General features: G+C 38.4%; 1 protein-coding gene across 4 annotated transcripts in view; it reads right to left on the bottom strand.

Moving 5' to 3' along the window:
- Positions 1-12907, bottom strand: part of B3galt1 (beta-1,3-galactosyltransferase 1) — a 560539-nt gene extending 547632 nt beyond the window's left edge. For 3 of the 4 annotated variants that reach the window (XR_005877172.1, XM_040745497.1, XM_040745496.1), the window contains exon 1: positions 12584-12907. The gene's annotated coding sequence lies outside the window, so the exon portion shown is untranslated. Of the gene's footprint in view, positions 1-12578 lie in introns of all 4 variants that reach the window. The other variant, XM_040745498.1, reaches the window with a different exon arrangement.
- Positions 12908-14309: the final 1402 nt, after the last annotated feature.

Here is a 14309-nt window from a genome sequence, read left to right as displayed (position 1 = left end):
AGACACACACACACACGCACACACACACACACACACACGCACACGCACACACACACACACACAGATAGACAGAAAGAGACAGGCTCATTACTTGAACATTTGATCATGATTTGCTTCAAATAATGACAGAGACTGCCTAGCTTAGCAAGGTAGTTATGTTTTCTAAGTTATTCTAATAAGCATTTGTTTTCAACACTTTGTATTCTGTAGTGATTACAAAAGATACAAAGTCTATGCTCAAAATAGAATTCTGCACACAACTGTAGAATACTTTCAGATCAGAGAACAATAACCTAATATGGAAGAGAAGGCATATCAAATGAAAAATGGTATAAGAGAAGCTAAATCTATGGAAGAGTAAAAAATTAAAATGGTCATTAGTACATTTAATTTTTAATAGTAAAACTGCTCAATGTCTTAATTACTAATAAGTATCATCAGGAAATTAAAAGCACACACATGATAAACACATAAAATCGTTTCTGATAACACCTTTCCATTCAATACGATGTTGAGTAAAGGGGACTTATATGTAGACATGCTGGACACACCGCAAAAGCTTCTCATCCAGTTCTCCCAACTATCTTGTATTCCTGCACTGTCTCCTAAGTGATCTACAGGTGGGCTTCTTGTATTATCCTGTCATGGATTATACCAGGTGTTAAATTCATGTTTCCATCCTAAAAATGCTAAATAATTTACCTCTTGTTCTCAGTTTCAATATCCATAAAAATGGAGATAATAATAGCGTCTGTTACCTTATATTTTGCTAAGTATTAAATAATATAATGGTTGTCAACTGATTAGCAATTCTGTATCAAAAACTGAATATAATTCCAAAATTACCAGCTTTTATTATTCTCAACAAAAACTTAATGAGACAGGAATAATAATTCCATTTACTAAAATGATATTTTACTTAGTTTTCAAATTTTGTTATGTTATTCCTACTCATAATAATGAACTGAACACTAAACTACAAATGAAACTGTTTTTATAGTTTTGGAAGCTGTTAAAAGTCTACAATTATTTCATCATCAACTGGTTACTCAGGAAGCTGGGATCATACAGTGAAATGTGTGATTTTAAACAAGAAAAGAGAATTCTTGAAAAAAAATATGTCAATGGTATCCCTGGAAGCTGTAGTAGAGAGGGAAAGAGAAGTTTTAGCTCCACATAAGTGTGCTCTCCGATGCAGTATTGGAAAGCGAAAGAATGAAGTAGAACTTCAGCTGGATCTGTGGACAGACCCACACCATCCTCCACCATGGACCACAAGGACCACGCCTCCTCCTTCTCAGGTCTGTCTTAGAAAAGAACATCTTTATGATGGAGAAATTGGGGATTAGTTTATTTGACAAGAAAGATAAGCACCTACACGTATAAGACATAGTGCTTCAGATAAAACATGGCACTCTGGTACTCACTGTAACCTCTTGGAAATTAACAGTGAACTTAATACTTTGGAGAGAATATGATAACCAGCAATCAGAAGTAACAAGATTGACTGTGATATGAAATAATCTTCAATAAAGAACCATCATGGCTGCATCTTCTTCACACATTTAGTGGTGAAGATACACACTTAATACACTTTCATCCTGTTTTTCAACAAGGTAATAAATTAACTCGTGAAAAATTAGTATTTTATCACTGCATTTTAATTATTTTCATGGCCCTAGGCGATATCACCTAATGTATATATTTTATCATCTTATTAAATTTTCCTGTTTAATTATTGAAACATATACAATGAAGGATTAAGAGTCAACCCAAGTGAGTGAACTCTTCTAAAAAAGTTCCTTAATTTTCCTTATTTTAATTAGTTGTGTTTTTTAAAGATCATTAACTTAAAGAGACACAATATCGCTTTTAAAAATTAAAAATAGAACGTCATTCCCAGTGGTCTTGAGGAAGTCAAAAACAGTTCATAGGGAGACCTTAAGGTATATATAGAGGGGAGAAGGTTGGAAGGTCAATTTGAAAAGTGGGCACAAAGTCCGTTCAGGGCCATTCCGTATTTAAACTTGTTCTCTTACAAGAAGAACAGTGCATAGAAAGGGGCTGAAAGGGAGTGGGGTATTAGATGTGTGCTGACACAGTGAAGAATTTTCTTTTGAGGGCAAACTTTCTTGAGTTTGCATCCCAAATACAGGAATGCCCTCTCCTTTATAAGAAGAGATAAAAATCATCCAAACCACTGAGGAGTGACAAATAAAAAAGAAATGACAACTGACCAAAGTGATGACTAATGTTCTGTACAAGGATGCTAAATAAAAAAGTATACATCTGGGATTTTTAAGTTTTTGCTTTAAATTCAAAGTCAGAGTAAAATGGGGGAGAGAAGGGGTATTGGTTTTTTGAGACAGGGTTTCTCTGTGTAGTTTTAGAGCCTGTCCTGGAACTAGCTCTTATAGACCAGGCTGGTCTCAAACTCAGAGATGCACTTGCTTCTTTCTTCCCAAGTTCTGGGATTAAAGGCTTGGGCCAACACCACCCGGTAAGAGGTAGGTATTTTAAAACACATTTGGAACTCACTTTATCATATATGGCTGACCAGTTTTTTATAGTATTTTCATGTAATTGTGTGCCGCATTTCTTCCTCAAGAAACACCCTACTACATACACATCAGCTTAGTATAATCCTCAAGTCCGCTTGCCATTGTTGTGTACCTGCCTTTAATGTTTGTGCAAACTACATTACTAGCCATTTGATTACCTACTTCTTTTTGTTATACATGTTTAATCTACTAATGTTTCCAAATTTATGGCCATTTCCATTCTTTGGACCATTTCCTTAGGACAGAATCCCAGAAGGTTTTTAATAGATTAGATAGCATGAATATTTTATGGGTTTTCACCCATACAATGCCAAATTTCTTTCCAAAAGGGCTGTGCCAATTTTAATTGCAATGGACTGTCAGAAAGCACTAGATCCACTTATTCCTGCCAACATGAGACATGATTATTTTTAAAATTGTCATTTAGCAGGTGAATAGTCATCACATTGTTCATATAATTTATTTAGTTATTTAATTACAAGACGAGAAAGGTGAACATCCAAAATTAGGAAAATTGACAAAACTTCAATATTCTATTGCTATCTGTGGTCAAGATGGTTTCACAGATCCCAAGGGATGACCAAGTAAGATCAGTTAACAATAATTTGCATGTACCTAAAGCATGCAGATAGATAAGTGCAAATGTGGGCAGAGAAATGTGTGGAGGAAATGTCACAAACCAGGTCTTTGATGCAGTCCTGTTCAGCAGCACTAACTGCCCACTCAACTGAAATAGAAGGCACATAATCCAATATGAAAATGAACACATGCACTCTATTTTAAAATCAACACAAAACCGCACTTCAAACCATCAATTCCTTTTCTACAACCTAAGACCCCTTGCATAAGATCAGGCCTTGGTTATGCTGACCAAAGAGTCAAACACACAGCCATGTAACTCTTTGTCAGGAAAGAACTGTCTCATAATAAACACTTTACAGTACTTTTAACAAAAGTAATGTCACTGAGTTTTAAGGAGGCTCTTTGTGTACAAACTCTGTCAGTCCTCTCAAATGTTGGATTTAAAAAGAAAGAAGCATTTATGAGAAAGGCAAACATCAGCATAAAAACTAGAGAAAAAGTTTTAAAAAGTAGTTTCTGCATAAGCATTGGCAATCTCTGAAGAAGTGCCATGCTTAGTTTACATGCCAACATTTGTCTTGGATTCTAAATGCTATGGTGGCTGGGGCAAGTATTATTGCCTTGCATTTTGGAGCATGGAACGAATAGGAACTTGATTAGGAAATCAGGTAGAGACCTGCTCACCATTAAGAGTAGGCATCATCCAACCCTATGAGGATCTGAACAGAACACAAAGGCTGAATAAAAGTCAATTAGCTCTCTGCTTAGGTCAGGATGACTCTGGGGCACTGAACCTTTTAAGCAAGTGCTTCAGCACTAACATATATACCCAACCACCATTTCATTCTCTTTAGAAGTTATGATTTATTATCAATATGCATGAAACAGTTGATTATAATGTTGTACCCATCACTATCAAAATCATTTCTTATACTAAAAACTATAATGTCCACAGTTACATTATCCAAAATAATAAATGCTAGTATTTTGTATCTAAGCTTACATATATATAATTAATTTATATCCTTCATAATACATTTTTGTATCTTTTTATTTCATAAGCAAGGCCCAATGTAATTGCTAGTCTTTCAAAATACAACAGATCCAAGGTAAAAATAAGACTTAATTGTGTGAAGCACACTGTACCCATTCCCCCATTACTGGATAACAGATTATTTAATAAAGTTCTGGCACTGAAACAAAAGGAGTTTGAAAGGCTCTTCATACACACAGTGAATGTCTGAAATTTTGACCTGTCCTGTATCTACGTTCCCTTCTGGAGATCAACAGTTCTCTGGTTTCCCTTAAAATGTGGTTTTGAAGAGCTAAAACTCAAGATGCCCTCTGACTAAGGCATGGGAATGCAAACTGAAGTGGTCCAGGCTCATTCCCCACTCTAGGAATGTTGATTGGAAGCAAAGGAAAACTGAAAAGAATTGATGATGATTCCTCCCATTGGTGACTAGACGTGGAAAAGAATTCATCTATTTCTCATAGGAGCTCTGTAACATTCTGCGTCTCTCCATTGATTTTGGTTTTGTAGGCTACAAATTCCATCCCTTTCTTGTGCTTCTTATTCCTTAAGGTAGGGGTGAGTGGCCTCTGTTGGGCACAGCTAAAGAAATGTACGAATGCCAATGAACAGTCTCACCACAAGTCCAGGAGTCTCTGCATTCTACTTCTTCCTTATTGTATTGATCAACCTTTATAAATGAACCTACATTCATTAAGAAGTTTTCTATTTCAGTAAGAGCTTTAGAAATGTTTCATCAAAAATTTACCTTTGTTTTATCACCAAATTAGTACTTAAATGCTTGTTGGGTTTATATGTTTACAAAGTATGAAAAAATTTTCTTTCCACCCTTGCTTTTGTGATATTTTAAAGGTGTTTTTTATAATGATACTCACTGTGCTAATTACATTCAATGTTCCTGCATAAATAACGAACATGAATCTCATTCTTCAATTAACTTTTAGTCCACTGGAGGGGGATAAATAGGAGTTGAGAATTATAACAGTGAAAAAAACCTCTATTTGTGGAAAACACGCATAAGCTCCTACAAGGGTGGGTTGTATATCATTATTAGCAATTTGAGCTAAGAAAATTTCCTGTTTAATTCATTTATAATTGTGCTTGAGGCATTTTTACAGGTGAAATGTTAATTTGTATAAGATTAAAACTTAATATTTTTCCATAAATTTATGGATAATAGGTCTCTAGCTTCACTTAGTTTCAGACCATTTTATGCTAACCACTTCATGTGCTCTTTAATTTAGAATGCGACATGATCATACGTGGTCTCAAATAATTACTCTATTACATGTAATCCTACACTAATCCCATTTTTTAGTTTCACATAGTTTTAAATTTATTTAACAGTGTACGTTATTTTCAAGAGTGTGTCTGTGTTCTTTATTCTCATCTCCATGCTTGTTTGCTAATAAGACAGTGGTAAAGGGTAGAGAAATGACTATAATTTTGGTATCATTAAATATTTGACAACTTAACTTCTCAGAATGATTTATATTTGAAAAAAATTTTGTTAATAAAATCTACTTGATATTCCATTAAATTTTAATTCTTTTAAAAATATATTTCCGTGCTTGGGACTGAGCCACCAACATGCTGAGAGGCAGTGCTCCGTCACTTACCTTCATCTCCAGTCTGGGGTAAATGTCAGAGTCTCTGTAAATTTCTTGATGGCCTCTTTGAACTTAATGTGATGTCTCTGTATAATTCCAGTTGAGCATATGTACACATAGGCACCTACACACTTACTTAGAAATTATTTATTGCAAATATGTTTTAACAAAGTGTTCAGTTCTAATATACTCTGATATTGACTTCATATAAAGGAGAAAATTTCACAGTACTGAATAACGGTAACATTTATCATATGAAGAGTTGAAATATAAATATATGTATGTATGTATCCAGGAGAGATAGAGAGGGAAGGAGCTGGAGAGGGGAGGGAGGACAAAGGAAAAGGGAGAGGAGGGGAGGGGAGGGGTCATTTGCAGGAAGAAGTGCATCAAATAGAAAAATCAACAACATATCAGGGTGGAAATCACTATTTTTAGCTCACCAAGTAATTTCAGGATTGGCCTATTTTGTAGTTTAGTCAGCAAGTTTAGAAACTAAAAGATTATCATTAGGAAATTAGGACAAAATAGTTACTAAAATAGTTTTAGAGATGCAGTTCATTGTTTGTTAGCTGCTGTTTATTTTAGAATGTAGCACCTGTCTCCTTTGTATTTAGATAGCTGTTTTCACTCAGAGAAATGAACATTATTACTTATGTTTGGTCCGTGTATATCTGTAATATTGAAATACAAGTATTTGTTGATGCACTATTTTATAGACATGAGCTAAAGTAGTGATGGTCCAGAATGTATATGTACTAGATTACTACTGATGTAAAGATAGCCTCAGTGTAGTCCTTAAACAGCATTCATGAGCCCACGGCACACCTGTATATATTTAGCATGTTCCTTCTTGTCTAACAGCATCAAAACTTAAAATTGATTGCATATTAAGAAACTCTGCCTCTGGGATTTCTCCTTACTGAGTGCTAGGACAGAGAGAAATTTCCTAAAAGTCTAGCTCCGTGGGGAACTGACTCAACCATTATATCATTTATATCTGTAAGGAAACCACTGGACACAAAAGAATTAAAAATAAGCCAGAGACAACAATTCAGTATCTATCATTTATAAACCATCTCTTCAGCTAGAAATTTGTTTTTTTATGACAAAGATTTTACTGTTTTCAGGGTGTTTTATGATGGACTTTAGCCACTTTTTTCTTCTTTATGAGAACTAAAAGGCAAAAACTAATTCTTTAAAAATCCCCTCATCACTCATTCATGTTTTCCCTTTCTGCTCTGAATTTTCCTTTCATGATATGTGTGGTGAATTGCTGTTACTCATCTCCTTTTATAAAACTAACAGAAAAGTAGCTTTTAGAGTTTTATCTGCCACAGTTTCCTTATTCTAAAACATCTAAGAACAAGCACAATAAATCTTGCAACAATTGGAGATTTCTCCGAGTCCCCGAAATTCATCAATTAATCCCTGAATTTTAGAGACCCTGGAAGAAGATAATTTAGTTTGGGAATCTTAGCATGTAGAGCAGATTCTATGAGTCTATAAATGTAACATTAGAGATCATATACATCTATAACCTATAGGTAAAAAACTGACGTAAATACAAGCATCATTGCAAACCTACATACAACCCAATAAATTTTACGTGACATCACAATTTATCACTTTTTTGGTTCTACTGTAGTATTAATAAAATATAATATTAGGTCATGTATTAAGATACTATATGTAAATAATTAGATGCAGTCATTTCTTCTTTCCTGGCTATTTTACAAAATGTTAACTTTCAGGGTAAATGTATATGGTGACAAATGGTGTTTCATACACTGCTTCTAAACCTAGCTCCAGAAGTAAAATTCATCCTTACTCAGTGAGGAAGCTCGCCTACACATCTGTGTTCTTCCCGGGTGAAAACACTTGATTTCTGTTTAGCTCCCATCAAACCACTTCACCTCACCTTGGGTGTGTCAGATATAATCATCTGATCACCTCCTAACCTATTGTTTGTTTGCTTTTCAAGGCAGGGTTTCTTTGTAGCTTTGGAGCCTGTCCTGAAACTCACTCTGTATCCCAGGCTGGCCTTGAACTCACAAAGATCCACTTGCCTCTGGCTCCCAAGTGCTGGAAATGAAGGCAAATGCCACCTGGCATACTAACTTTCTTTTTAAAACACCAGTTTTCTAAAGTTCATAGTTAGGAAAGATAGGAAAGGAAAAAATAGCACAGAAGGCATGAAATACTAAGTGAGTGATTCGTACATATTCTTGGCTCTAGAGAATAAAATACTGAGGTAATATAAAAAGGCTGTCCACAGCTCATAAACCTAGTCCGGGTCACTGAAATTCTGAACGTTTTCTTGGATGATGGAAAACCATTGAGAAATGACAGGTAACACTACACATCTCATACAGATTCTCTGTCACACTATGGTTGCAGAGCAAGCTGGCAGTCTCTTATTATGCAGCTCAGCTTTTTGAGGGCATAGACTTCACTTTCCTCTACTATGAATTTATTATTTACAAACTAGTTTCTTAAAATTTACCCTGGGTCCACTGTTCACATCAGGTAAGTGATAATTATCCTTCTGGATATAAGCTAGACTTTCAAGAAAATAATGGAATGGAAGGAAGCACAGAAAAATGACATTGCATTTAAAATTACACACACGTTCCTGAAAACTGAACAAAGGTACAATTTTGACGAGTTTTACTTGTAACTGGACTGTCTGGATAACCAACATGGTTTTTAACTAAAGGCAGACTTTCTTGGAAGCTTTCCAGTTGTTTCTGCATTTCTTATGAGAGAATTGGATCATAAGTCTTTTACTGATGGTAATCTTAATGGCAACATTAACTCCAAAATCCACGGCTTGTGATTGGCCTTTCCAAATGCCATGGATTTGACACTTTCAGCACAGAAGAGGTAGGATTTCTTTCATTAAAATTATGCCTTTGAATGCATCCTTAGCCACCGTCATCTCATTCAAACTCTTTGGATGATTTTTTATATATAAGTTGAATTTGGATAGTCATAAATACCTCTTAAAAGCAATTGGTTTAACTTAATTATGCTAAAGGTCAAATGTTTTATTCCTTAGTTCCTTGGACAAATATTCTGGGATGATTTAAAGTATTGTGAGACAAGGTCTCACTAGGTAGTTAAGAATGGTTTCAAAATTGTAATTTCCCTGCCTCAGCTTATTAAAGGAAGGCTAGCTTTACAGGTGGATGCCACCACACCTGACAAAATGTTAAAGGTTTTAAAGGATAGATAGTTTGTCATTTCACTAGTTGGCTGTCTTGGAGCACCAACTTTTACCTTAACACTCGTGTTCAATGGATGTTCTTGTGGGCAAGACCAGGAAGCATGGGGTTATCTTTGAGGCAGCTTCAACATTAATTCGAGTATTGGAGAGGGATTTATAAATTAATGTGTATTAGCTGAACAAATAATTAAATGGAAAAAACTGAGTCATGGTGGTGGAGAAAATACACATCAGTAGAAGATCAGTATATTAGTTTTATTAATTAAAATCTATTTATCTGAAGAGCACACAATGGTGACTGTCTCTGTATTTATTCCGTGATAAAGTTCTTTAATCTACAAGAACATTCATGCACACATTAGGAACAAAGTACATTTTTTAAAAATTTGCTTTACTAAGCCATCACCATAATCAATAACAGATTACTAAAAGGGTTGACAATACTGCCAAATGAATAATATTTCTCACACAGAATGTACTTGTTAATTTGTTTCAAATGCATAGCTCTGTGTGTGTGCGTGTGAGAGAGAGAGTGTGTGTGTGTGAGAGAGAGAGTGGGTGTGTGGGTGCATGTTGTGTGTGTGTGTGTGTGTGTATTTACAGCATACACATGTATGCAAGGGGAGAGAAAAGTTCAAAGTAACAAAGACAGGATAAAAATAACTATGATTTATTGCTGGTTGAGATTTTCAACTCTTCTAAACTTGTTAGTTTTTTTTAAAAAAAGAATGATTTCATCACAAATAAAAAGAAATTTATACAAAATAAATGATTTCATCACCATATACGTTCTGTTTCATAAGATTACTGGACTTACTGCATTGTCATATAAATCATGATCTTCTTAAAAGGATTAATTATTAAACACTAAAATAAAATTTGGTAGAGGTCAGAAGTGAATTTAGTGGTCTGAAGATTTGGCAATTGACATTTACTTGATTAGTACAATCTGTCTATAGTAGAAGGTAGTCTAAGCTCATGGGCTACACTGAGGCCAAAAGACTCATAATTGAAGTAAATCTGAAGACTTAAATTGCTTGTAGAAACTAAATGACTAGTCTACTACCCACAAACCAGTTCTGCTCTCTCCTCCTGACTCTGACAGGCAGCTTCACTGAGCTTGTACACAAACATACTTTTACTTTTATTTTAATTAATGGGCATACATGCCTTCCTCTAAACTTTAGTACATTTATTTTAATTGTTCATAAGATACATATGTATATATACAAATAGATATGAAAAGAAATATTTTCCAAAGTATAAGCCCCCTTAAAAGGGCCACCATAAAATGAGTACACTATTCTAACTTAAGACTTGTAACTTACCCTGATATATAATTCAGTCTACTTAGAAGTTACTTGATACATACTGAAAGGCACTTTATTAGCCAAATTGTTAAAATTCTCCTGAGAAGTTCCATTTTTAATATTGGCTTCCATTATTTATTTCCTTCAAATTTAAGTTTATTTGAGGTTATTTATTAATAATGTGTAACACATTTTAATCTTATTACGATCATACCAAGTCATAGTGAACACAGACGAACTTTTGCCAGTCCACAGGTTTGCATAAAAAGACTCACAAAACTAAAACCTACCATTTAATATGTAGTCCACAAAGTCCTGGATGTTACAGTAACTTAAAAGTTGCTATAATAATTAAAAAAATCACCTGGAGGAAGGTGAATCTTGATCAGAAATCTAACAATATATACTTTATATGTACCAGAAAAAAAAAAGACTTTGGAGCCAGAAGTCATAAATACTAAAAACAAGTATTTAGTAGCAATTTCTATTAAAGCAACTATCCTCCGATACAAAATTAACATTGTTGCTACTTCATTGTAAATGGCTCATCTCTTCTGAATAACTTAGTTACTAAACTGAAGGAAAATAGAATCTTTACTCTGCAAACTACAAAAATATTTAGAGGCAAAGGCCCGGAGTTTTAAACAACTGTCTCCTTGCTGTCTATAACATTCCTATGGGGTGCCTTACTTTCCTTTTCAGCTTTCTACCAAACCAGAAATGAACCCAAACAAAGAAGTTTCTGAGTTTTAAGTCTGAGCCTTTTGTTGTTGTTGTTGTGTTTGATTTGTTCTGTGTTTCAGCAACCGATTCCTCCAATTTAAAAGGCAACACAGCTTCAAACAGGGAAAGTAGCCAGTTCAAGATCCAGTTCCCTCTGTTGAGCCAATTTTGGTTTTCCCAACACTGCCAGACAGGGGAGCTGCCCTCCCCACCTTGAAAGCTAGCTGCCTGCAATCCCACCCCCTGTCACACACAGAGCCTTTCCCCTTTCTGAGTCATGGCAGGTAAAGTGACTTAGTGTTGAAATATTTCGTGAAGTTTCAAAAGCAGAGATTCCTATGGAGACAAAGGATCCCAGTGAAAGCAGTCTCTAAGTTTGTGCGTCCTAAACAGGGATGGGGTAACCACTGCAGTGAGCTATGGAGATCAGTACTCAGCGGAGAGCAATACCCAGTTGCAGCTGCGCATAAAATTCATCTTCAGCGGAAAGGGTTGCAGCGTTCATGGAAGTCTCTCGCAATGGCTTTACAATACGGATCATGCGAGAAAAACATAAACAAAAACAGCATATGCCCAGAAAGGCTGGGTACAGAAACCTGCTCAGCTTTGCTAGTTAATGTACTCCCAAGTCTGGTGACCCAGATCCCAGCAGTCTTGAAGTTTTTGAGTGCATAGCAGCTCTCCCATCTACCCCAGGACATGCCAGTCCCAAGTAAGGAAAACGCCCCTGTCAAGGGGGTCGGGAAGGAAGTGTCCCCTCCAGGACCTCCAACATGCACACTGGCTCCACTCCACCTCTACCCTGTGGTCCTGTCGCCCAAAGGCTCCAATTCTCTGGAGCGGAATACCCCCATCCCAAATCTGCGCTCCTAAAAAGTGTACCGAGCCTCTCATGCGGGGCTTTTGCCATCTAAAAATGGTCAGTATCCAAGCCTAGCTTCTGGTCCTGGTCCCTCATCAACTTCGCTTTGCTTCTTTTCAGCAAGGTGGAACAACCATTACTCAAGACTCCGAAGTCCCTGGCCTAAAGTGAGACTCTGGGGAACCTCAGTGAATGCGCTTCTCCCTTGGCGCGCCAGACCCAAGGGCTCCTTTTCATTAAGGCAATAAAGTTCAATTTGTCCGGTTCCTTCTGAGTCAGGAGATACTTTCCAATGCACCGGCGCCGAATTCTCCTTCCAGAAGAACTAAAAACACCCGATTCACTCTTTCCCAGCCGGGATCCTTGAAGGACACTAGTCCACATAAAGGGGACCTACTCCTCTCCTTGCAAAGTGCCCCAAACCTCGTGCGTGTGCGCGCGCACACACACATACCCACACTCTCTCACACACAATGCCATCCACGCGCTGTCAAAGTCTGTCACTGCCTAAGCCAGAAGGCAGGGGCTGAAGCCGCACCAGTATGAGCATCAGCCTGGTCAGGCAAAAGGACTCTCTGTCCAGGTCCCAAACATCCTTGTCCGGATGCCCTGGTTGCTAAATGCCTCCTAAGCACCCTAAGATCACAAAGCGATCTAGAGAGCCGCACCTTACCCGCGGGACGCAGGGTCTCTGATCGTTCAGCTGGCCCGCGGGCCAAAGGGACGCTGCAGCCGGGGTCCCGAAGATGCTTAGTCTCCGCTACCGCTGCCCGGATCCCCGGCACTAGCATCACTTCTCCCCCGCCTCCGCTTCCTCGTGCTCCGTTCCCGCGCCCGCCCCTCCCGGCGGCCTCCTGCAAGCCCCGCGGAGCTCACTGCGCGCGGTAGACAGCGGCGGAGGCGGCGGTGGCGCCCGCGCGGGCTCGCTCAGCTGCACCAGGCGAGCAGCCGCGGCGGCAGCCGGAGCACCGGAGCCCGGCTGAGCTTCCCCGGCGATGGCTCTGGCCTCGGCGACTGACAACGCCCGGCAGCCAATCGCCGCCTCGCCCCGCGCGGCGGGGGGAGACCAATCAGAGCGGAAGGCCCAAGGTTTGCCTCCGCCTTTGCTCAGCAGGCTTGTTTCCGGGAGAGGATGCTGCTGGGGTGTGGGATAAGGGGGAGGCAGGGCTGGAGTGGTGGGTGGGGGTCTCAGGGCCCTTAGCTGAAGATGTCGGGAAGAAGCCCGGTCCACAAATCTGGACCGAGGGCGCTTTCTGACTGCCCTCGGAGCGCGTCTTGGCGTGACAGGACATTCCCGGGTGACTGTCCCCAGAGCCTTGGCACCTAGGTTCTGCGTCCTGGCATCACTGTGCAGCGGTCTGGGGAGCGGAGTAGAAGCAGCGCTTCTGGAGACCTAAATCCCTGGAGGTGGTCAGTGCCTTGCAGGAAGCAAGCAAAGTCACCAGACAGCGCCCCCGTCCTTCTCGATTTGGCAGCTGGCAAGTGGTACCTCTACTAGTAAACCGCCTAGACTAGCCCAAGCTAGGAAAGACACACTGAGAAACGTTTTCAAAGTTCCTGGCAGAGTGGACCTTCCTTAATCTGCTTTCCAAATAAACTTTAACCCGGCAAGACAACCGCCACAGAAAAGCAACAGAAACCATGCAGAGACCGTCCGGTTTAAGGAGACTTAATTACCTAGCACTTGCACGTTGGTTTCATTTACTCATTTGGAACAATCAAGTCAATCTGATTCAGGAGATTTTTTTAAGAATGCATATGCGACAAGTGTCTAAACACTAAGTGATAACTATTAGAAGGGCACGAAAAAAGAAACCTCGCATATTCCACTCGTCGCAAACGCTAATAATCCTTGCTTGTAGAGTATTTTAATTGTTTTCAGTGCAGATCTGTCAAAATGGCTATCGAGTACTACTTAAAAGCTTCCGCACTTAATTTCTAGAAACAAAGAAAGGCAAAAGCAAAATCAAAACGTTTACACAACGGCTTGAAGAGGAAAGGGACACCCCAAAATGGTCCTTGCTCTCCAATGGAGATAGTAAGAACCACTTCGCAAGACTTCTTTGTGTTAAAAAAAAAATCAGGTGTTGAAATTTAGCTCCATCATTTTCTGTTCAATGACTTGAAATTCAGTATATCCTAAATTTTTATATCTATGTCACTATTCAGTTTGCTAGTTAAGTGGCTCGGTTTTTACTGCACTAAGCAGCTGTTTCTTCATTTACAATTCTTTTTAAAAAAAGACAAAAAGGAGGGTATTCTGTGATTTCCAAGACAAACCCTACACAAGCTTTTGGGGCTCTTATAAGGAAATGCTCACGGTACAGTAGACATGCCTTATATCACCACGTTTTCACCACAGAGACTACCCTCAGACCTCAATTTTCTGTGCCTTCCTT

This window comes from Mesocricetus auratus, unplaced genomic scaffold (genome assembly GCF_017639785.1).
Source record: "Mesocricetus auratus isolate SY011 unplaced genomic scaffold, BCM_Maur_2.0 Super-Scaffold_100004, whole genome shotgun sequence".
In the NCBI taxonomy this organism is placed as follows: Eukaryota; Metazoa; Chordata; class Mammalia; order Rodentia; family Cricetidae; genus Mesocricetus; species Mesocricetus auratus.
The sequence above is the reverse complement of the archived record's forward strand: the minus strand, read 5'-3'. Positions and strand labels throughout refer to the sequence as shown.